Source organism: Spinacia oleracea, chromosome 6 (genome assembly GCF_020520425.1).
Source record: "Spinacia oleracea cultivar Varoflay chromosome 6, BTI_SOV_V1, whole genome shotgun sequence".
NCBI lineage: Eukaryota > Viridiplantae > Streptophyta > Magnoliopsida > Caryophyllales > Amaranthaceae > Spinacia > Spinacia oleracea.
The window spans coordinates 56177471-56200815 of NC_079492.1; the positions used below are offsets into that span (position 1 = coordinate 56177471).

The window sequence follows — 23345 nt, forward strand, 5'->3', positions numbered from 1 at the left end:
TGCATTACTAATATTATTTATACTAGATTTTAGTCCGTGTGATGCACAGATTATATTAAACTTTTTAGTTAAAATAAAACTCATATATATATATATATATATATATATATATATATATATATATATATATATATATATATATATATATATATATATATATATATATATATATATATATATATATATATATATATATATATATCAACAACTATATTTTATATATTAGATTAGATATGATTTATTTTTTTAATTTTTTTTTGGATTGAATTTCTTTTTAGATTTTTTTTTTAATTATTAAAATGATTGATTTTGGATGAAATTGTATATGCGTAATATTATTAATTAATTAATCAAAATATCTACGTGACACCTAATTATTTATCTACGTGATGCTCGACTTTTTCTAAATTCAAAAATAATTTCTAAATCTTATTTTCATTGGCCAAAACCATTAGATTTCCTACTTATGTGGTGCTCTAATATTGGATTAGTGTTTGATTTTGGATTGAATTTTATTTTACATTAGTGTTTGACTTTGGATGAATTTTATTTTAGATTTATTTTTTAATTATTAGAGTGTTTGATTTTGGATGGAGTTGTATATATTAGTAACTAATTAATTAAAATATCTATACCTTTTTTAAGGGAATCTTTGTGGCACCTAATTAATTATCTACGTGGCACTCATTTTTTTAATTCAAAAATAAATTAGAAATCTTATTTTTCATTAGCCGAAACCATTAGATTTCCTAAGTAGCCCTCTAATATTGATTAGTGTTTGATTTTGAATTGAATTTTGTTTTATATTAGTGTTTGATTTTGGATGAATTTTAGTTTAGGTTTATGGGGTGTATATATATGTAATTAATTAATTAAAATATCTATGCGGCACTCGTTTTATTAATTCAAAAATAAATTAGAAATCTTATTTTTCATAGTTCTGTTTCTTGAACTAGATGGACTAGATGTCAGAAATCATTTGCATAGATACTTATTGGATCTTGTATCGGATTGACCATGAGAACACTTTAAGAGATTAAAGTCATGTCATAAGTAGTTCTCATTAATGGTGATTAGAACCATTCCTCAAAACATGAGCGATTATGTCTGCTCGTTTGAGAATTAGTTCGCTTTGATACTAGCTAAACGTCGCACCGTAAAAGGAGGCTATAAAAGCAGTTATTGGACGTACTATGAATCAAAGTGAGTGTTCATAGATTGCAAGAATGGATTGTCCTCCTATCTTTGATAGGATATGGTGTTGTTGTGTAACAAGGCCTCTCGGAGAGTTAGATACTGTAAAATGCATGGTCGTGCTCAGAATGGTTAGGCTTAACCTTCTGCAAAAGTTTGACAGTTGAACTCTGTAATCCGAGAAACACTTCTGGACCTAATAAGGATGGCTTGGATCTTACCTTATGTTCAGTAAGTAACACTAAGTGACAAAGGAATGTAGATTCACACTTGTCTGGATGACAAGTGGCAGATTGAAGGAAATATGTCCTTCACCCAATGTGCATTAAGTCTAATAACAAGGTTCAGATTAATTGCGAACAATTAATTCAGTGAGATCAAGTGATCGGAACAGCTAGCTGGAGCAATGCTTCCGATCAGTGAGTTATAATGGATATTGAACTCACAACTTACTCTTGACTGAACCTACAAGGTCACACCAATGACACGTAACAGATCACCAGATTAAATGAATCGGACATTCATTTAATAGCTTTTCGGGCTTCAAGTTGGAAATGTATTATACGATACGAACTTGCGTCGGAATCGTATATCGTATCGCGAATATTCGTAAGCTAGGCGAGACGAATAAATCGTATCATACGACGGTGATTCGTCGTATACGAATTGATAAATAATATATCGGAAATATATATTTAATCGCGAGTACGAGGAGCGGCCCACGAGCCGAGTGCACGAAGCACTCGAGGTCCATGGGCGCGCACACGACTAGGCGAGCAAGCAAAGCAACGCACCAGCAGCGAGGCCCTTGTGGCGCGGAGCTGTGCGCGTGCATGCGGGCCGAGACCACGACACAGCAGCAGCGCGACCCACAGCCCACTGGCTGTGCGTGTCCGTGTGTTTTGGCTTGCGGGCTTGCTAGCCGGCCTTGCCTCTTGGCTTGGTCGGTTAGTAAGGTTATGTAAATAACCTTACAACCTATTTTCCAACTAAGTACAATCATAACACAATACACACAACCCTAGGAGAAAACAGAGAACCCTAATTCACTCTGTGCCTCCATAGTGTGTTCATCCCAAAAGGCAAAGTATCTTGATCAATTGTCTAAGCTACGATAATCAAGACGGATCTGATCGTGTCGGTGAACCAAGTAGAGGAACGACAAGTGGAGTTCTTTGTTCGTGTTCGTTGACAGATTATTGTGGAAAACACGCTTCGAATGTAAGTTTGCTTAATCTGTGCTTTATACATGTTTCCTAGCTTTGGGGATTGTTCCGCACATGTTATTATGTTTAACTGTATTCCCTTACATAAAACTTGAATGCTCGATCATACTTCAAATGGTGCTCCTCGGCCCAATTTAGGAAGATGTTCTTGACCCATTGTTCCTGATAAGATAATACGCCAAATTAGGTACTTTTGTGATTAAAAATATGATAACAAATCTAATCTTTAGCATATAATTCATGGACGATTCAAGTATATGTAGATGGTAATTGCTCACAAATTTCTGTTTATTTCTCAAATACAATACACAACATAAAGATAATCATTGAAGGCTTAAAACTCAATATTCAATTTGTTTTATTTTCTGAAGCATACATATCAAAATTAATGTCAGTATCTTCAAAATTAGGGTTCATATCAAAATAAAATTTGCAATTTATTAGAACTGTAAGATAATACTTTACAAAAAAAAATGGAATATAATACATAATGGAAATTAGCTCACGTAGTTTCAAGCATCCAAATATTACATACCATACAAATACAAACCAAACACAAGCACAGAGGAGTTTCCTAGTTAAAACAGGCCTCAAATCATTGCAATCAGGAATGGAGATCGCGCAAAAAATTTATCCTAGCAAAAAATAGTAGCATAAAAACAGCGGCATCAGACTACTAATCATCACCACTAGTTAGTAGAGGCATTGGTTTGGCTTTAGTAGTGAACTAGATGAATTTGAAGGTACCTAGTGACATTAGCTGTAGATGTTACGAAACTTTTAGTGGGTGGAATTTCGAGGCATATCAACTTGAATGAAAAATAATTCTAATCAAAGTAAACTAGTGCCTGGTCTAGATACCATCTGAATTTGAAATAACTCAAGTATACAATCACAGTGCAGAAACAGTCTTTGCAGAAAACTCCATCCCAGATTCATCAAGACATCAACAGAACATTTACATGGACTATAATGAAGTGGTTAATTGAAAGATCTTGAGTAAAAGAGCAGCCTCTAAACAATAGTAAATTCTCACTGTACTTTTCAGACTTCTAAGACTTGTTTGGTAGGAAGTAAATGCATGGAAAAGAAAGGCAGGGAAAGGAAATTAATTACTAGTTGTTGGTTTCATCAGCTGTGCAGAATTCATTGAAAAGAAAAAGGTGCAATAAAAATAGAGTATATTATACATTTGTATTCCTCCCTAAGAGTCTAAGAAACTGTAATTGTCGTAACAACAAGGCAAATTAAAGTCCTTGGATCAGCAACAAGGAAAAACAGTAACAAACTAACAAGGCAAACAAAGACGAACCGTGATTACTACTATTATTGACGAAGAGATCTTGAGGGGGGGAAATCAACCCATTTTAATTCAAATAACTCTCCTCCACATGACATTTTAATTGTGCTTCCAAATAATTTAGTTGAATTTTGCAATTGGATAAAACCTTCAATAACAGATTGGAGGAAATGCTAGCTTCAATTATGACTCAGTGCACCGAGTTTATATCTATCATCATCACATTAGAGGAAATGATTTTTATCATAACTGCAGCTAAGAAACTTCAATATTTTAAGAACCAAAGCTCATATATATTCGTGAAGAGAAGATGCAAAACAATATGTCCAGCTGAGCCGAAACCCAACAGTGCAAGGGAAATTACCTTCATGCTTTACTTTGCACTAGCTGCAAACATTCAAAGGATGTCCTGGAGTTGGAGAAAAATCCACCAGGCTCTCTGGATAGCTATTTCCTTTCCAAGGCCATGTTCCATTGTGCCCTGAATCAAGCTGCTTAGAAACTCTTCAGTTGCACCATCAGCTTCATTGAATATATAGAAAAACAAAACATGCCATCATCAGGCTCCATCTTCAACATCTCGAGGCTCTTGAGATTACTAGACAAACAACTAGGGACTCGAGTACTTGATTGCACAATTCCACATGTGAAATGAAGGTGAATCAGACTGTGGAATATTGGTAAAGCGGAGATATCTAGCAAGTAGCAACACATTGGTAAAGCTTAGTTTATGTTTGGCATCTTGGTTCATACCACTGTTGTTTGCGAAGCAGGAAAAATATCTAGGATAATGTCTTTGTTAGACATGATTCAATAGAAATGATATTTAAGCAATCCAGAGAGTATATTAAGATTATAAACCCGTCAATAAAATGATGTGGATACATAAATCTATCACAAAACCTAAATAGATGTTAACCAGGCACCTAAAAATCTACTAAGCCACCACAATCAAGGCATATTCGTACAGTCTTACAATATATTAGTTCAATCTTCAGGCTTCAGATACTCTCATTAGATAAATGATGAGTTGATGATTCAATAATAGCAGCAATGGAGCATAAGTTTAACTCGTGCAACGATATTTTCTCTTTTATCATTCAAAAAGCTAATCTTAGATAGAAAGATTAGAAATTCAGCAATGCAACAATAAGAAAAAAAAATCCCAGCTGACCTTGAGAGCAGACCCCCATTTGTAGATTAGTACTCCGTATGAAAAAAATTAACTTATATAATTCATCCTTCAATTATAAAATTGAACTTGTGAACCTAAAATACCACACAAATCGAAATCCAAATTATGAAACAACGAAATTCAAACACAATAACTGAACTTGATAATTTTTCAAAACTTTATTCAACCAACAAATCAACAAATTCAACCCAAAATAACTTAAATTATAGGAAAGTAAACAAAAATTGAATTTTCAATCAAAAAATCAAACAACGATTATGGATATCGATAAGAACCTCGAAGAAGAGCAGTGCCACCGACCTAGCCGCCGATCCACCAACCTCCCTGAATGTAATTTTTTTTTTAAATGAATTAATTTAGGGATTGAGTGTTCAATCTCTCTTTAAGTTCACATAAAACAATGAATTTATAATTCTCAATAATTTACCTGGTAATTTCCGTGAAGAAGAAACATCGGAGAAATGTAGCACTCGGATTCACATCCGGAAGAGAAAGGGGGAAGGAGAGGGATGTGAATCCGGAAGAGAGAGCGGGAGGAGTTACACAGTTTGTGCGTGATAGAACAATCAGATTTAGTTAGTTTAACAGTTCATAAAAAGGGCGAGGAAAGCAATTAAATCATCGAGAAGGGGTACATTACGACACACCCTTGAGAGGTGCGTCACGGTTCTCAGAAAACTAACCACTTTGACTTTGCTATTTCTCCTTTTTATTTAACGAATCTCAATTATGGGACAGGATACGTTCTGTTCGATTTATGGATCGATTGCGACAGAACGCGTGAACAATTTCGCAGCGTGAGTCTTAGGATAGGGGTTAGAGTCAATACTCAGAATATGAATTGTGTGTGTTCCTTTCACGTCGAATTTGGGACTGTATTTATAGGGAAGAGTCCGTGGAAAGATAGAATTGCAGAGTTCTAATCCACAAAGAATTAGGAAAAAACACGTACCCAGGTATTTTCAGCGCCCAGCTCTGGGCGTCAAAGATTTCGGCGCCCAGCACTGGGCGTTGAAAATAGGACCCATGCAATTTCAGCGCCCAGGGCTGGGCGTTGAAATTGATGTTTGGGCTGTTTTCTTAGTTAGATTCGGATTCCTGAAATCCGTAGTGTTTGAGACTTAATCGAGTCTTTTAGTGCGTATCAATTTCATGACGGAATGCGTCTGGGCCCGTTACGAACTCTAGGCTCGTTAGGATTTTATGTAATACGTAACTCTTTTTTCCGAATCATATTAGGAATAGGATTCTTGCAGTTTTCTATCTCATTTAGGATTTATGTTGGAGTGCAACACCTAATTCTGACAGGTTTCTATCTTTTATGATCGACTTGCCACTTTTAGAAGCTACCCTTTTACGGCAGTTACTATTTTTAGCAGGTTTCCATAAATAGCAGGTTTCGGGTGAAATGAAAAGGGGAATTGAGACTCGTTTATTTTATAGGAGATGCGTTGTCAAGTGGAGATTTATGTTTTCATCATCGAACCTTTCCCTTTCGGGAATGGGGACAAAAGTAGGTGTCTACACAAACATAATTTCCGTCGCCCATACATTACTAACTCGTCGCCCAAGCCTACTTTTTTGTAGTGCCATCTTTATCTATGAACAAACCCTAAAAACGAATTGAACAAACCCTAAAAACGAATTGAACAAACGAATTGATCAAACCCTAAAAACGAATTGAACCCTAAAAACGAATTGAACAAACGAATAGAACAAACCCTAAAACGAATTGAACAAACAAGTTGAACAAAACCTAATACGAAGCACAGAACTGAAAAAACGAATTGAACAAAACGGCACCTGGAGAGGAGGCGAGAAAAGTGTTAGGTTATGATACATATGACAATTCATAAATCATGCGGAAACAACCATTAAGCCAGGAATACATATTATTTACACATAATCATATAGCATAGTTTAGATGCATACTCTTTGTTGCGTGCCTTCCCTAGCTGCGCCCGAACCGAACAAGAACAAGTCTTTAGGACTCCAAGTGTCGTCCCTCCGTAGATAGTCCACAGCACGTCCGGATCCGCCTTAAGATTGACCAACTAGGATCGCCCTTAAGGTACTAAAGATTTTCGGCACTTTTAGTCAAGGAATGTGTCTGAATTTTCTCTCAAAAACTCACTTTGAATACTTGAATAATCTATTAAAATATGTGACCCTAGGCACCTATTTATAGAGTTATGGAAAGGGTTTTGGAATCCTATTAGGATACTAATTTATTTAATTATAACCCTACTAGGACTCTAATTAAATAATCATTATCTAATAGTTTTAGGATTTAATCACACTTCGAATCCCGATTGCTTCAGGATTCCCGCACAAGCATTGCACGAGCACCGTACACCCGCGCAAGCCTTGCGGCCCACGCTAGGCGCACAGCGCTCGGCCCACTGCTGTGCTCCGCGTGCGCGCCCAAGGCCTTGGCTGGGCCTGGCCTTACGCTGGGCCTGGTCGAGGCTTGGCGTGCGCTGGTGCGCGTTGGCTCGCTGGGCGACGGCCTGGCTTCGTGCTGGGCCTTCGTCTAGCGGGCCTCGTCCGATGCTAATTCGTACGATACGCTTCCGATTAAATTCCCGATTCCGGAATTCATTTCCGATACGAACAATATTTAATATTTCCGATTCCGGAATCAATTTCCGTTTCGAACAAATATTTAATATTTCCGTTTCCGGAATTATTTTCCGATTCCGATAATATTTCCGATTCTGACAATATTTCCGTTTCCGGCAATATTTCCGATTCTGGCAATATTTCCATTTCCGATAATATTTTCCGATACGTACCATGTTTCCGTTTCCGGCAACATCTACGACTTGGATAATATTTATATTTCCGATACGATCCATATTTCCGTTTCCGGCAATATCATCGTTTCCGGAGTATTCATTTCTTGCCTGTGACGATCTCAGCTCCCACTGAAACCAAGATCCGTCGATTCCGAATATCCATAGATGGAGTATTTAATGCCATTAAATACTTGATCCGTTTACGTACTATTTGTGTGACCCTACGTGTTCAGTCAAGAGTAAGCTGTGGATTAATATCATTAATTCCACTTGAACTGAAGCGGCCTCTAGCTAGGCATTCAGCTCACTTGATCTCACTGAATTATTAACTTGTTAATTAATACTGAACCGCATTTATTAGACTTAACATAGAATGCATACTTGGACCAAGGGCATTATTTCCTTCAGTCTCCCACTTGTCCTTAGGGACAAGTGTGCATTTCCTAATTCCTTTGTCGCTCGATGCTTGCTCTTGAACATAAGGTAAGAGTTGTCATCCTTATTATGTCCAGAGGTGTTTCTCGGTTTCAGAGTTCAACTGATCAAATAAACAGATAATCATAGCCTATGATTCATCCGAGCACGGCCATGCATTTCACAGTTTCTAGCTCTCCGAGTGGCCTTGTACAACTTTTAAGCATCTCATCCCGATTTATGGGAGGACAATCCCAATCTTGCGATCTTGAGATTAGACTTCGTTTGATAGGTGATTACCTGAGCGTTGCCTTTATAGCCTCCTTTTACGGTGCGACGGTTGGTCAACGTCAAAGCAACCAGTTCTCAAACAAGTAATCTCAAATCACTCAGGTATTGAGGATTTAGTGTCTAATAATTTTAATGAAATTTACTTATGACAGATTTTCATCTCTTACAGTAAAGTTTCATAGGTCTTGTCCGATACTAGTCTTCCCAAAGTAAGTATCTATGCAAATGATTATGACATTGCCATGTCCACATAGTTCAAGAAACAGAACTACTAGTCATCTTGCATTCTAATCGTCTAACGTTTTCTATGCGTCCAATTTTATAGAAAACTCCGACCAGGGACCATTTTCAACCTTTGACATTCAAGTTCACTTGATAGACATTTCTTAGTCACAGGACTGGTCCTGACAGTCTATCTTGAATATATCGTCAAATTGAAGGGACTCATCATTTAATAAACCACAAATTAAATGGAAAAATGAATTCTTTTCATTTATTGTGAATGATTAACCAATAATGTTTTACAAAGATTTAAACTCTAAAACTTTAAAACATTAAACAGAGACATCAAAGCCATTCTCCAATATGCTTGATTCCCATAGCTGCAGTGTGCAAGTTGTGCTTCGCTTGCGGCAGAGGTTTAGTCAATGGATCTGATATGTTGTCATCAGTTCCAATTTTTCTTATCTCGACTTCTTTTCTTTCAACGAACTCTCGTAGAAGGTGAAATCTACGAAGTACATGCTTGACTCTCTGGTGGTGTCTAGGCTCCTTTGCCTGTGCAATAGCTCCGTTATTGTCACAATACAGGGCTATTGGTCCTTTAATGGAGGGGACTACACCAAGTTCACCTATGAACTTCCTTAGCCATATAGCTTCCTTTGCTGCTTCATGTGCAGCAATGTACTCCGCTTCATTTGTAGAATCCGCAATGGTGCTTTTCTTAGCACTTTTCCAGCTTACTGCTCCTCCGTTGAGGCAGAAGACAAACCCAGACTGTGATCTGAAATCATCTTTGTCGGTTTGGAAACTTGCGTCCGTATAGCTTTTAACAATTAATTCATCATCTCCACCATAGACCAGGAAGTCATCTTTGTGCCTTTTCAGGTACTTCAGAATGTTCTTGGCAGCAGTCCAATGCGCCTCTCCTGGGTCTGACTGGTATCTGCTCGTAGCACTGAGTGCGTACGCAACATCCGGGCGTGTACATATCATAGCATACATTATTGAACCAATCAATGATGCATATGGAATCCCATTCATTCGTCTACGCTCATCAAGTGTTTTTGGGCACTGATTCTTGTTTAGAGTCATTCCATGAGACATGGGTAGGTAGCCTCGCTTGGAGTCCGCCATTTTGAACCTATCAAGCACCTTATTGATATAAGTGCTTTGACTAAGTCCAATCATCCTTTTAGATCTATCTCTGTAAATCTTGATGCCCAATATGTACTGTGCTTCTCCTAGATCTTTCATCGAAAAACATTTCCCAAGCCAAATCTTGACAAAGTTCAACATAGGAATGTCATTTCCGATAAGTAATATGTCGTCGACATATAATACTAGGAAAGCAATTTTGCTCCCACTGACCTTCTTGTATACACAAGATTCGTCTGCGTTCTTGATGAAACCAAAGTCACTGACTGCTTCATCAAAACGTATATTCCAGCTCCTGGATGCCTGCTTCAATCCGTAGATTGACTTCTTTAGCTTGCATACCTTTTTAGCATTCTTTGGATCCTCAAAACCTTCAGGCTGTGTCACAGTTTCTGTTAAAACGTCGTTTAAGAAAGCAGTTTTGACATCCATCTGCCATATTTCGTAATCGTAATATGCAGCGATTGCTAATATTATCCGAATAGACTTTAGCATTGCAACTGGTGAAAAGGTTTCATCGTAATCCACACCGTGGACTTGCCTGTAACCTTTTGCAACCAATCTAGCTTTGAAAACTTCAAGTTTCCCATCCTTGTCCTTTTTCAGTTTGAAAACCCATTTGCTTCCAATGGCTTGGTAGCCATCTGGCAAATCGACCAAATCCCATACTTGGTTTTCAGACATGGAGTCTAATTCAGATTGCATGGCTTCTTGCCACTGCTTGGAGCTAGGGCTCGTCATAGCTTGTTTGTAAGTCGCAGGTTCATCACTTTCAAGTAATAGAACGTCATAGCTCTCGTTCGTCAAAATACCTAAGTACCTTTCCGGTTGAGATCTATATCTTTGCGATCTACGCGGGGTAACATTTCTAGATTGACCATGATTCTCACCAGATTCTTCTAAAGATCTCTGAGTTTCATCCTGAATGTCATCTTGAGCATTCTCTAGAGTTTGTTGTTCGACTCGAATTTCTTCGAGGTCTACTTTTCTCCCACTTGTCATTTTGGAAATGTGATCTTTCTCCAAAAAGACACCATCTCGAGCAACAAACACCTTGTTCTCAGATGTATTGTAGAAGTAATACCCCTTTGTTTCCTTTGGATAGCCCACAAGGATACATTTGTCAGATTTTGGATGAAGTTTGTCTGAAATTAATCGTTTGACGTATACTTCACATCCCCAAATCTTAAGAAAAGACACATTTGGAGGCTTTCCAAACCATAATTCGTATGGAGTCTTTTCGACAGCTTTAGACGGAGCTCTATTTATAGTGAGTGCAGCTGTATTTAGTGCATGTCCCCAAAATTCTAATGGAAGTTCGGCCTGACCCATCATTGACCTGACCATGTCTAGCAAGGTTCTGTTCCTCCGTTCCGACACACCGTTCCATTGTGGTGTTCCAGGAGGAGTCAATTCTGATAGAATTCCACATTCTTTCAGATGGTCATCAAATTCATAGCTCAGATATTCACCGCCTCTATCAGACCGCAGTGCCTTAATCTTCTTGCCTAATTGATTCTCTACTTCACTCTGAAATTCCTTGAATTTGTCAAAGGATTCAGACTTATGCTTCATTAGGTAGACATAACCATATCTACTGAAGTCATCAGTGAAAGTGATAAAGTAGCTGAAACCACCTCTAGCATTTGTACTCATTGGTCCACATACATCTGTATGGATTAAACCCAATATTTCATTTGCTCTTTCTCCAACTTTGGAGAAAGGTTGCTTTGTCATTTTGCCAAGTAAACATGATTCGCATTTACCATAATCCTCTAAGTCAAATGGTTCTAGAATTCCTTCCTTTTGAAGTCTTTCTAAGCGTTTCAAGTTTATATGGCCTAATCGACAATGCCACAGATAGGTGAGATCTGAATCATCCTTTTTGGCCTTTTTGGTATTTATGTTATATACTTGTTTGTCGTGATCTAATAAATAAAGTCCATTGACTAATCTAGCAGATCCATATAACATCTCTTTAAAATAAAACGAACAACTATTGTCTTTTATTAAAAAGGAAAATCCCTTAGCATCTAAGCAAGAAACTGAAATGATGTTTTTAGTAAGACTTGGAACATGGAAACATTCTTCCAGTTCCAAAACTAGCCCGGAGGGCAACGACAAATAGTAAGTTCCTACAGCTAATGCAGCAATCCGTGCTCCATTTCCCACTCGTAGGTCGACTTCACCCTTGCTTAACTTTCTACTTCTTCTTAGTCCCTGTGGATTGGAACATAAGTGTGAGCCACAACCTGTATCTAATACCCAAGAAGTTGAATTAGCAAGTATACAGTCTATAACGAAAATACCTGAAGATGGAACGACTGTTCCGTTCTTCTGATCTTCCTTTAGCTTCAAGCAATCTCTCTTCCAATGCCCCTTCTTCTTGCAGTAGAAGCATTCGGATTCAGAAGTGGGTTGACTGACCTTCCTCTTTACAGATTTGGCGCCAGTTTGCTTAGTTGGGCTGGCCTTGTCGCCACCTTTCTTAGCATTCCTCTTCTTTCCAGATTTCTTGAACTTGCCCCCACGCACCATAAGCACATCCTGCTTATCACTTTTGAGCGTCTTTTCAGCGGTCTTCAGCATACCGTGAAGCTCAGTGAGCGTTTTGTCCAGACTATTCATACTGTAGTTCAGTTTGAACTGATCATACCCGCTATGAAGAGAATGGAGGATGGTGTCTATAGCCATTTCCTGAGAAAATTGCTGATCCAGCCGACTCATATTCTCAATGAGTCCAATCATTTTGAGAACATGTGGACTTACGGGCTCGCCTTTCTTAAGCTTGGTCTCAAGAATTTGCCTATGAGTCTCGAATCTTTCGACTCGAGCCAGATCTTGGAACATGTTCTTCAACTCACTGATGATTGTGAAAGCATCTGAGTTGATGAACGTTTTCTGCAGATCCGCACTCATGGTGGCGAGCATTAGACATTTCACATCCTTGTTGGCATCAATCCAACGATTGAGGGCTGCCTGAGTGACCCCGTCGCCTGCGGCTTCGGGCATCGCCTCATCTAGGACATACTCCTTTTCTTCCTGCATAAGAACTATTTGTAAGTTCCTTTGCCAGTCAAGGAAGTTTTTCCCGTTCAACTTCTCCTTTTCGAGAATTGATCGAATGTTGAATGAATTGTTGTTTGCCATATTAAAAACTACAATTGAAAAGAATAAACAAATAAATAACCATTCACAGTTTCTCTTAATAAACTTAAATTCTAGCATACATGCATAATTCAATGTTTATTAAGCATTTTATTCAAGTTATGTGTTCCGGCAGGTGTGAATAAAATGATTCCAAGATCCTAAAATCATTGAAGAATTAAGCACAGTTTGTCGACTTAATCCTAAAACATCTTAGGTAAGCAAAAGCCTTTTGCTAATAGTCTAGAAACTATTCTTGGTTGATAGGTACGTCTAAGAACTTATTAGGTAAACCTATCGATTTTTCCACGACATAAAAGGACTCCTTACTTATATCGTTGAGTTTCACCAAAACTAACATGTACTCACAATTATTTGTGTACCTTGCCCCTTTAGGACCAATAAGTAACACCTCGCTGAGCGAAAACTATTACTAGATTGATGTAAAGGATATCCAAGCAAGTGTATATTTTGGCATGGCACCTTTTAACTCAATTTTTAAGTTTGGAACTTAAGGCTCTTACTATGTTGGTTAGATTTTAAGTGAACTAAAATCCTTAATCATGCAACATAATCAAGCCACAATCTTATTCATAATTAAGACATATTTAAAGCAATAAATAACTTAAAGCATGCATAAGATAAATGTGATCTAGTATGGCCCGACTTCATCTTGAAGCTTTGACTTCAAAGTCCGTCTTGAAAATCTCCGTGGGAGGCACCATTTTCTTCAAATAGGATAAGCTATAACTAATTACAACTATTTGATGGTACGCAGACCATATTTGAATTGAAAAATAACTTTGGTACTTTAGACCAATTACATTCAAATTAATGGTGCGCAGACCATATTTTCTATCCTATTTGGGCCATACTAGTCACTTTATAACCTGCAAAACAGTACATATACAATATATACCATTCACCCATTCATTATCATGAATGGCCCACATAGCTGGTTAGTAAAACACATTATGCATCACGTAAACATTTGCAGCAATTAATCAAGGGCACCAATAATCTACCAATTATTCAGTCCTTATTAATTCTAATCAAGTTGTTTTAACCTTAAGGATTCGTAGACCTAATCAAGAGTTTATGACTAAAAGGGCTCCCACTTAAACCAATAAATTCGTATGCTTTACTAATTTTAAACATAAAAATGTATTTCTAGTCTAACCGGAAACATACAAATTTAATTAAAATTTGAAGCTCATATGAATTTATAATTGAATCCAAAAAGTTTAATTTAATTTCAGTCGTATTTAAATTAATTCATGATTTTAATTTTAGTAAAATAATTAGAATAAATAAAATTTATTATAATTACAATATTCAAAATTAAAATCCAAGAAAATAATTTAAATTATTAATTTTTAAAATTAATTAAAATTACGTAAATTGAAAATTTCAAATTAAACATTCAAAACGATCTAATCGCAACGCAAACACCCTACGCATCGCACGCCCATGGGCCACACGCACACAGCCATCGCTGGCCATGTGCGCGCAGCCCATGCGCTCGTCGCATAGCTGCTGCATCTTCCCATCGCAAGCCATCGCACAAGTGGTGCTCGCTGCGCGCGCGCCAGCGCTCGACGCACGCGAGCCATCGCTCGCTGTGCGCGCTCGCCAGCGCTTGCTGCGCGCGCTCCAGCGCTTGATGCACGCGAGCCATCGCTCGCTGTGCGCGAGCAATTGCGCGCGATCAACGCTGGGCGCAGCGCTCGTGGCACGCGAGCTTGCGCTCGCTGCGCGCGAGGCTGCGCGCGCTTGCGCGAGGCAGTGCGCGTTGTGGCGCAGCTCGCTTGCTGCCCACACGCGACTGCCTTGCCTTGCCTTCGCCCATGCCCATTCATCCATAGCTCGTGGCCCACGACACAAGGCAGGGCTGCTGCCTTGTGCTCGTGCACCATGCCCCTGCTCATTGCATTCGTGCCGCACGGGCGACGAGCTCCCTTGCTCGTCGTCGCATGCCCGCACTATACAACACCCCTTAAGGGTAACACGAAGCGTCCATTGCTTTGTGCGTGCAAGTTATATGAACGAATCGCATAAAAATTTAAAATTTATATTTAAAATTAATGACAAATTAATAAATAATATTAATTTCATAATTTTAGGGCGAAAAATCGAAAATTTATTATTCAATTGATTTCCGATTATCATGGATTCAAGCCTAGGTCATAAAAATTTAAAATTTATCATAAATTTACAATTTTTATGGTGGTTTTTAATCATAGGTTTCTAATTAAATTATAATTAATTATGAAAATTAAATTAATTCTAAATTATTCTAATTTTCAACAAATTAATCATAACTACAAATTAGATTGCATAATTAACAAGGCTAGGCATTCAAACTTGTTAAACATATACAGAAGGTCAATAAAAAATTCAAGATTTATCAACAAGAATCGCAAATATTTAATTTAACATCTTAAATTTACGAAATTTTGCATTCGAAAAACTAAAACCTTCGAAAAGTCATAGTTAGGATTCGAATTTGAGAATTCTGGGTTCGGCAGAAAAATACTACTTTTGTCAAAATTTTAGAATGCCTTTTACATGCGGAATTGACACAAAAATCACTCGATTTGGATGAGTAACGAAGAAACTGCCAAAAAACTGCGTACGTATAATTAAATAAACGCAATTTGCAATTAATTAACAATTACGAAAATTAATCACCCCTTTTAATTCTTGCAAATTTGTAATATTTAACCATGTTCATGCAATTTAGATTATGAAAATAATAAGAGGCTCGTGATACCACTGTTAGGTTATGATACATATGACAATTCATAAATCATGCGGAAACAACCATTAAGCCAGGAATACATATTATTTACACATAATCATATAGCATAGTTTAGATGCATACTCTTTGTTGCGTGCCTTCCCTAGCTGCGCCCGAACCGAACAAGAACAAGTCTTTAGGACTCCAAGTGTCGTCCCTCCGTAGATAGTCCACAGCACGTCCGGATCCGCCTTAAGATTGACCAACTAGGATCGCCCTTAAGGTACTAAAGATTTTCGGCACTTTTAGTCAAGGAATGTGTCTGAATTTTCTCTCAAAAACTCACTTTGAATACTTGAATAATCTATTAAAATATGTGACCCTAGGCACCTATTTATAGAGTTATGGAAAGGGTTTTGGAATCCTATTAGGATACTAATTTATTTAATTATAACCCTACTAGGACTCTAATTAAATAATCATTATCTAATAGTTTTAGGATTTAATCACACTTCGAATCCCGATTGATTCAGGATTCCCGCACAAGCATTGCACGAGCACCGTACACCCGCGCAAGCCTTGCGGCCCACGCTAGGCGCACAGCGCTCGGCCCACTGCTGTGCTCCGCGCGCGCGCCCAAGGCCTTGGCTGGGCCTGGCCTTGCGCTGGGCCTGGTCGAGGCTTGGCGTGCGCTGGTGCGCGTTGGCTCGCTGGGCGACGGCCTGGCTTCGTGCTGGGCCTTCGTCTAGCGGGCCTCGTCCGATGCTAATTCGTACGATACGCTTCCGATTAAATTCCCGATTCCGGAATTCATTTTCGATACGAACAATATTTAATATTTCCGATTCCGGAATCAATTTCCGTTTCGAACAATTATTTAATATTTCCGTTTCCGGAATTATTTTCTGATTCCGATAATATTTCCGATTCTGACAATATTTCCGTTTCCGGCAATATTTCCGATTCTGGCAATATTTCCATTTCCGATAATATTTTCCGATACGTACCATGTTTCCGTTTCCGGCAACATCTACGACTTGGATAATATTTATATTTCTGATACGATCCATATTTCCGTTTCCGGCAATATCATCGTTTCCGGAGTATTCATTTCTTGCCTGTGACGATCTCAGCTCCCACTGAAACCAAGATCCGTCGATTCCGAATATCCATAGATGGAGTATTTAATGCCATTAAATACTTGATCCGTTTACGTACTATTTGTGTGACCCTACGGGTTCAGTCAAGAGTAAGCTGTGGATTAATATCATTAATTCCACTTGAACTGAAGCGGCCTCTAGCTAGGCATTCAGCTCACTTGATCTCACTGAATTATTAACTTGTTAATTAATAATGAACCGCATTTATTAGACTTAACATAGAATGCATACTTGGACCAAGGGCATTATTTCCTTCAAAAAGAGACCCACCGGCGACTGGCGAGGAGGCCAGAACCACCGACGACTCGACGAGGAAGCTAGATTGATGACCCAGGAATGGTTTTTTTTTAGGGGGCGACGCAGGGAAAGCTAAGGGAAGAAGAATGGAGTTGAGCGCGAGAGCTGAAATTTTGAGATGCTGAAATTTGTTCTGAATTACTCCGTAGTATTCAACCAATATTGCAGCGAATTTTTTTTTATACGGGTTATTGCTGGGGGCTTTTAAATGTACGCTGCGATAAAAACGGGTTATTGCAGGGGGCTTTTAAAATATACGCTACAATAAAAACTTTTGCAGGGAACAATTAAATTGTACGTTGCAATAACCATTTAAATGGTTTGACCCGCGTTGACCGACTGGTTGTTGAAGCGTATTAATACATGTACGCTGCAACAAGGGGGCTACAACAGGGGGTTTTTTCTACTAGTGCATGCTGTAAGATTCCCAATACTTGTCAAATTTATCTTTCATCTTCTTTCCCATTGTGTTCAATGTCTCATCCTCATGAGTACAATAACTCCTTATGAGATACTCGATTGTCCAAACATGCATTAAATACAAATTGGCAGTTTGATAATTCCTACCAGAAAATCGTTTGGTAATCGCATCAAAAGGTCTTAATAGTGCACATATCTTCTCAAGTTTAGACCATTCATCTTCCGTTGGAGCTTGAGGCGTACTTGCAATACCAATCCTTACCATCCTTGTGAAAACAACACGATAAATAAAAGCCCTTTCAAGCATTGTAAACGTGGAATTCCATCTTGTAGGACAATCCAACCAAAAACCTTGGAACAATTAATACCAATACTAAGAGCACACTCTCGAAATTTTAGTTATCTAGCCTCAGAGCTAGTCCAATATCTAACTTATTGTCTAACTTTATTCATAGAAATACCCAACCCATCTTGAACAATCAAGTTTAATACATGAGCACCACAATGAATGTGAAAGTAATCACCATCAGAAGGTAATCTACCAACACGGAAAGACTATCAGCCAACAAATCTTGCATATTGTCATTGGATCTAGAATTGTCTAATGTGATAGAAAATATTTTCTTATGAATTCTCCATCCCTTTAAAAGAGCAAGAACCTTATCATGCAAAGCTTGGGAATTATGAGGAGGAGGTACATGACAAAAGTTAAGTATCTTATTATGCAACTTCCAATTCTCATCTACATAATGAGCAGTTAAAGAAAGGTAACCTTGGCAAACAGAAAACTTCCACATATCACTTGTTAAGTATATCTTCCCAGTAACCTCTTGCAATTCTCTCTTAAGCTTTTTTTCTCTAGCATATGAACTTTAATAGTCCATTCCTAGATGTATTTCAAAAAATTGGCTTGCAATCATCATTCAAATACATATGAATATCCTTCATGTTCAGCAAATGAGTAACTATAACCATGCATAATGATAGCTAATGCAACTTTTTTTTACAGATAAGATGATTAAACTTTCTAGGTTTTTTTCCTCTTTATCTAAAAACATTTGACCAACATCAAAACTAGAAAGTTTAGGACAAATTTCAGTATGATGTTTGAAATTAGTTGTACCATTATGAGAATCAGCAAACATAGGTCCTTGGTTGCAATATTTGCAATAAGATCTTGGTCATTTTTCATTGAACTCGCCACCGCCAAAGCAATTATAATGATCTTAAATATTTGATGCCCATTTCCTTTTGTGACTCCCAGATGAATCATTAGTTTCTTGTCCACTCTCACAACCGCGACTAGTATCACCAGTACTTGCACTACCCAAATTAGGCTCAGCTCCTACAACAATTACAAATTTAAAATGATCAGAGTTAAACATGAGGCAACCTATTACAAATTTAAAACGTCTGACCCGTTTTGTAATTGCTGTATTTATTTTCAACCTATTACAAATTGTAGTTGTTGTATTTGTAATTGCAACCTATTACAAATTTAAAATGTCCGACAACAGAGTTAAACATGAGGAAAAGTTGTATTTATTTTCTACTTTTTAATTGCAAGACCTTGCAAAAAAGAGCAAGCACCTTAAGCATCTCAATATCTCATAGATCAGTTTTGACTTTCGAGATCTTACTACAGATATATCAACTTGGCAATAACACTCTAACAGTCATATTATATTGATTTTAAAGTCTAAAATTGAATAATTGATAAAGGATTTAAGGGGTTACCTTCTTCGAAAGTGGGAGATGAAGAGGATGAAAAATTGATTGACCACGAGGAAATGGAACACGACCTGCTGGAGAACCTCCTCACAAGAAGGGAGGATGAGAGCTTGACCGTCGACCCATGTTGGCGGTAAACCAGAGAGTTTGAGTCTTTGTGAGCATGAGAGAGAGATGAATGTTTGAGAGTAACGGCTGTTTGAGAGTTTAGTTTCAGGTTTTTACCTTTTTTAAAAAAAATTAAATAAATCTTTCACTTTATCACTAAACCTGATGGGTCATATCGAACCCGACCCGTTTTGGACCCGAAAATACCGGGTTATTCGGGTTCGGATAAAAACGGGTTACGGGTTGAGAAATCTTGTTCAAGACCCGCTTTTGTCGGGTCGGGTCGATTTTTAACAGGTCTACTTCTCAAGTTATTAAATGAAAAATAACTGAGGTCTTATGACTCTTACAGCTGATGGACGGACTCCTCCAAGAGGTGTATGAACTGTGAAGAGCCAACTTTCCCACAGGTATTCCCATCCCCTGAAACAAGTTCATGTATAAGCTATGAAATCGTACATATTTATAATATTAGTGATCTATTCATTAAGGATAAGGTACTTCACCCACTTGACAACCAAGGTCACTGAGCCCTAAAAAACGTTCACCATCAGTCACAACTAGACCTGGTTATCGGGCGGGGCGGGTCAGGGTCGGTGCGGGTCAAAAGAGGGTCGGGTATTGAAAGGGTCATTTTTAGCGGGTCGATAATGGGCGGGTCAAAAGCGGGTCGCGGGTCATTAGTGGGCGGGTCAATAAACGAGGAATGAAAAATGAAAAACAAAAGAGCCATGTGCAAGTACAAGTAAATACGAAGCTATACACGTAATTTTTTGTATCATTACTATTTTAATTTTCAAAATAATTGTAGTATAAGTTTGACCCTATAATGATCCTGTCCAATAAAGGCCCTGTCCAATAGGAGCCCTGCCCAATAAAAGCCCTATTAACTTGACCCTAACCCTATATCTATTGGACTACCCTGTCCAATAACCAGGTCTAGTCACAACTATAACTTGTATGGTTCTCTTAGGCCAATTCCTCAAAACTTCAAGAATTGTTCCCCTGTGAAAAAGCCAATTTTCAAGTTCAGAAAAAATACTAAAATCAAAGAGATACTTATTATAAAGAAAGACATATCTAACTTCAAGATATATTGTCAACATGAAAGTATTGTATAGTAACACCATTACATCAAATAAATAAGCTATACTGGATGATTGTGTGAACTTGAAGTCCCTAGCCAGTAAGGCCACACTACAAGAAAATGTGGTAGATATCGACCCTTTTGCTATGACGCTTTTAAAGAGGGTCATTAAACATTTTGGACAGCGTAAACTGAGAATGCAAATATTGGCGCAATTAAGGGCCTAAACAAATCTCTACTAAAAAAGAGTCATAATATACTAAAACAAACATGTTTCCCATACGTGTCTTCGCTAGCGCTAGTTTGAAAATTTCAAAGATTAAAATATTTCATGTCCCGCTTTCACACACCCACGAAATCCTCAACCTCCTCTTTACTCTCAACCGACTCGCCTTGAACCCTCACTTTATTCTTCACCAAAGTCCTAAATTATTCTCAACAGATTAATCTCCTCAACCCTATTCTCTCTCATCACATAAATGGGGAATATGGAGAATTTCATTATCCTTAATTATATAAACTTCTTTGGATGTGGATAGGGATGTCACTTAGGTATCGGAATTGTAATATCGAAAACTTATTACGAACCCGATCATAGCGTCGTCAATAAAGCCATCAACAGGGAAGTCACTCCTCGACGCTAATTTCTCCGCTTAATGTAAGTATTTTTTTTTATTAATGTTCTACACATATTCTTGCATATTAGATCCGTAAAATTAAATTCTGCAATTGAGATTTAGGGGAGGTCTTGACGGAATAATTATGGGGTTGGGGATGCCTGTTTAGGAACTAAGGACACAATAACACAGCAGATTCAAACCTTTGAATTTTAAGGGAAAACATATCGTTGTTTTTGGAAGTGGAGATAAATCTGATTATGATAAATAGAGTAATTATGGGGTAAATAAGTTCCATAAATTTTTAATTAATCGATTTAACCTTTGGTTGTTCAGGACTGGTACTTAGAAGCCCAAGAGTAGGTGTAATTTGAAAATTCCTATTAAGTGAATTTATGATACTCCGTAATTGATTCTCTTTAATAATTTTTCTTTGTTGATTTTGTATTCTTGGATTTTGATTTTGGGACTATTTGATTTTTTAAAGAGCGTCTCATAGTAGAATTTATGGTTTTCATATGTATATTGGAATGGAATATTTAGTGATATATGTATACACACATTATTTCATTCTTGTAAATTGAGTAGTAATATTGCTTGATTGATTAAAAATTAGAAATTTAATCTGTTGATGTTGAATGAGCATATTTTGTCGATGAAGTCTCACGGGTGCTTATATTGCTCTCTGCTCTCCTACTCATTAACTTCTGTTCCGGTGTTGTAAAGATGGAAACAATGGGCTTCGAATGAAGGCCCTTTTGTATGTGTTGAAGATCTTGCTTGTTTGAATGAGTGGAGTCCGAATTCACCTGCACAAGAGCAAAGTCACTAGCCTCGGGGGTGTTTCCGAGGAAAGCCCCTCCGATGTCTAAGTAAGAATGATGCTCGGATTCTAGAGAGAAGTTCTCTAGAAGAGTAGTCTTAAGGCGATAAATTGGACGTACCTTGAGGTGTGAGCCTTGGCGGCCTATTTATAGTGTTTGCATAATAAATGCCCATAGGTCATTTATTGTTATTGGGCCTTGGGCCTTAATGGATGGCTGAATAGCCATTGGTAGGTTTGATGTTGTCGTTTAGAGCCATTGGGCTTTGGACTTAGTGGCCCAATTGAGAATCAATTGGGAGCCCAAACAACATGCCCCCCAGACCCGGTCCATTTAGAATTAAATGGGTGGGTTTCCAGCTGTCAGAAGTCCGAAGGTTCCCTCTCTTTTTTGAAAAGGGATGATTTGCATTGATGACAAGTGTTGGGAATTGTAATGTGTCATGGAGATCGTGGGTTTGAGGAAGTTGATGCGCCCTTTATCTTTTCTATAAATACTGGGTGCTTTGCTCCTTTTGAACTTTTTACTCCTTATTTCGAACCCATTCTCTCTCTAAATTCCGGCGATCGCAGTGCAATTTGCTTCTTCAGATCTACGAAATTCGGCCAACTTTAGACTTCGGGAACTTGTGTTGTTCGCTTTATCGGCGAATTCCGCTTCGGAAAAAGGTAATTTGCTTCTGAGTTCTCCTTTTTTCTTCGCTCTTCCTTCTACCCCTCAATCTAAACCCTAGATCGAGATTTCGCGACCATGGCAAAGAATAGGGGCAAAAGCAAGTTCGTTGTTGGTTCCTCTAGTGAGAGAGAGAACGTGCCTTCGGGGAGGTTACCGAAATCTTCGAGGGGTCGACCTTCGGAGAGGCCGTTGGTGAAGAGTTCGATTGGTTGGGATGCTTCCGAAGATGAACGCGCAACCTCTGGTGAGAGAGCTGGCTTTTCGGGTGCTCGTCGTCGTTACTCCGAGTTTCCAGTTCATTGGACGGAAGCTGATCCGAAGGGCAAGTATGCCTCAATTTTGCATGAGACCACGCAGATCGACGGTCCGTTGGAGAAATCGATCAGCGGTGACTGGTTGGTGGAAGCGAAGTTAGGGAATTATCATCGGAAGGCCGAGGAGCTATACGGAATTCAGCATGCCTTGGGGTACTGGTGCGAGCTTCCTGAACAAGAGCGTCCTCGGGTGACTCATCCACCGAGGGGGTTCATTTCCGTGTATACTCACCATTTGGAGAATGGTCTCCGCTTTCCTTTGGATCCGTTCGTATCCGAGCTTTTGGTGTCGTACAACATTAGTTTGGCCCAGCTCACACCCAAATCTATGAGGCACATAATCGGATTTAGATGGGTGTGTGACTTCGTCAATTTCCCTTGCTCTGTCGCTATTTTTCGGGATCTTCACGATCTGGTTCTCAACCATGCT

General features: G+C 38.3%; 1 long non-coding RNA gene across 1 annotated transcript; it reads right to left on the minus strand.

Annotated features, from left to right (window-relative positions):
• Nucleotides 1–2196: 2196 nt before the first annotated feature.
• On the minus strand, nucleotides 2197–5504 carry LOC110777035 (uncharacterized). Its single transcript, XR_002530307.2, has 4 exons — nucleotides 5343–5504; nucleotides 5191–5239; nucleotides 4085–4415; nucleotides 2197–2582 (listed from the first exon to the last, which is right to left on the minus strand). It is a non-coding gene; the product is annotated as an uncharacterized lncRNA (long non-coding RNA).
• Between the last annotated feature and the right edge of the window lie 17841 nt (nucleotides 5505–23345).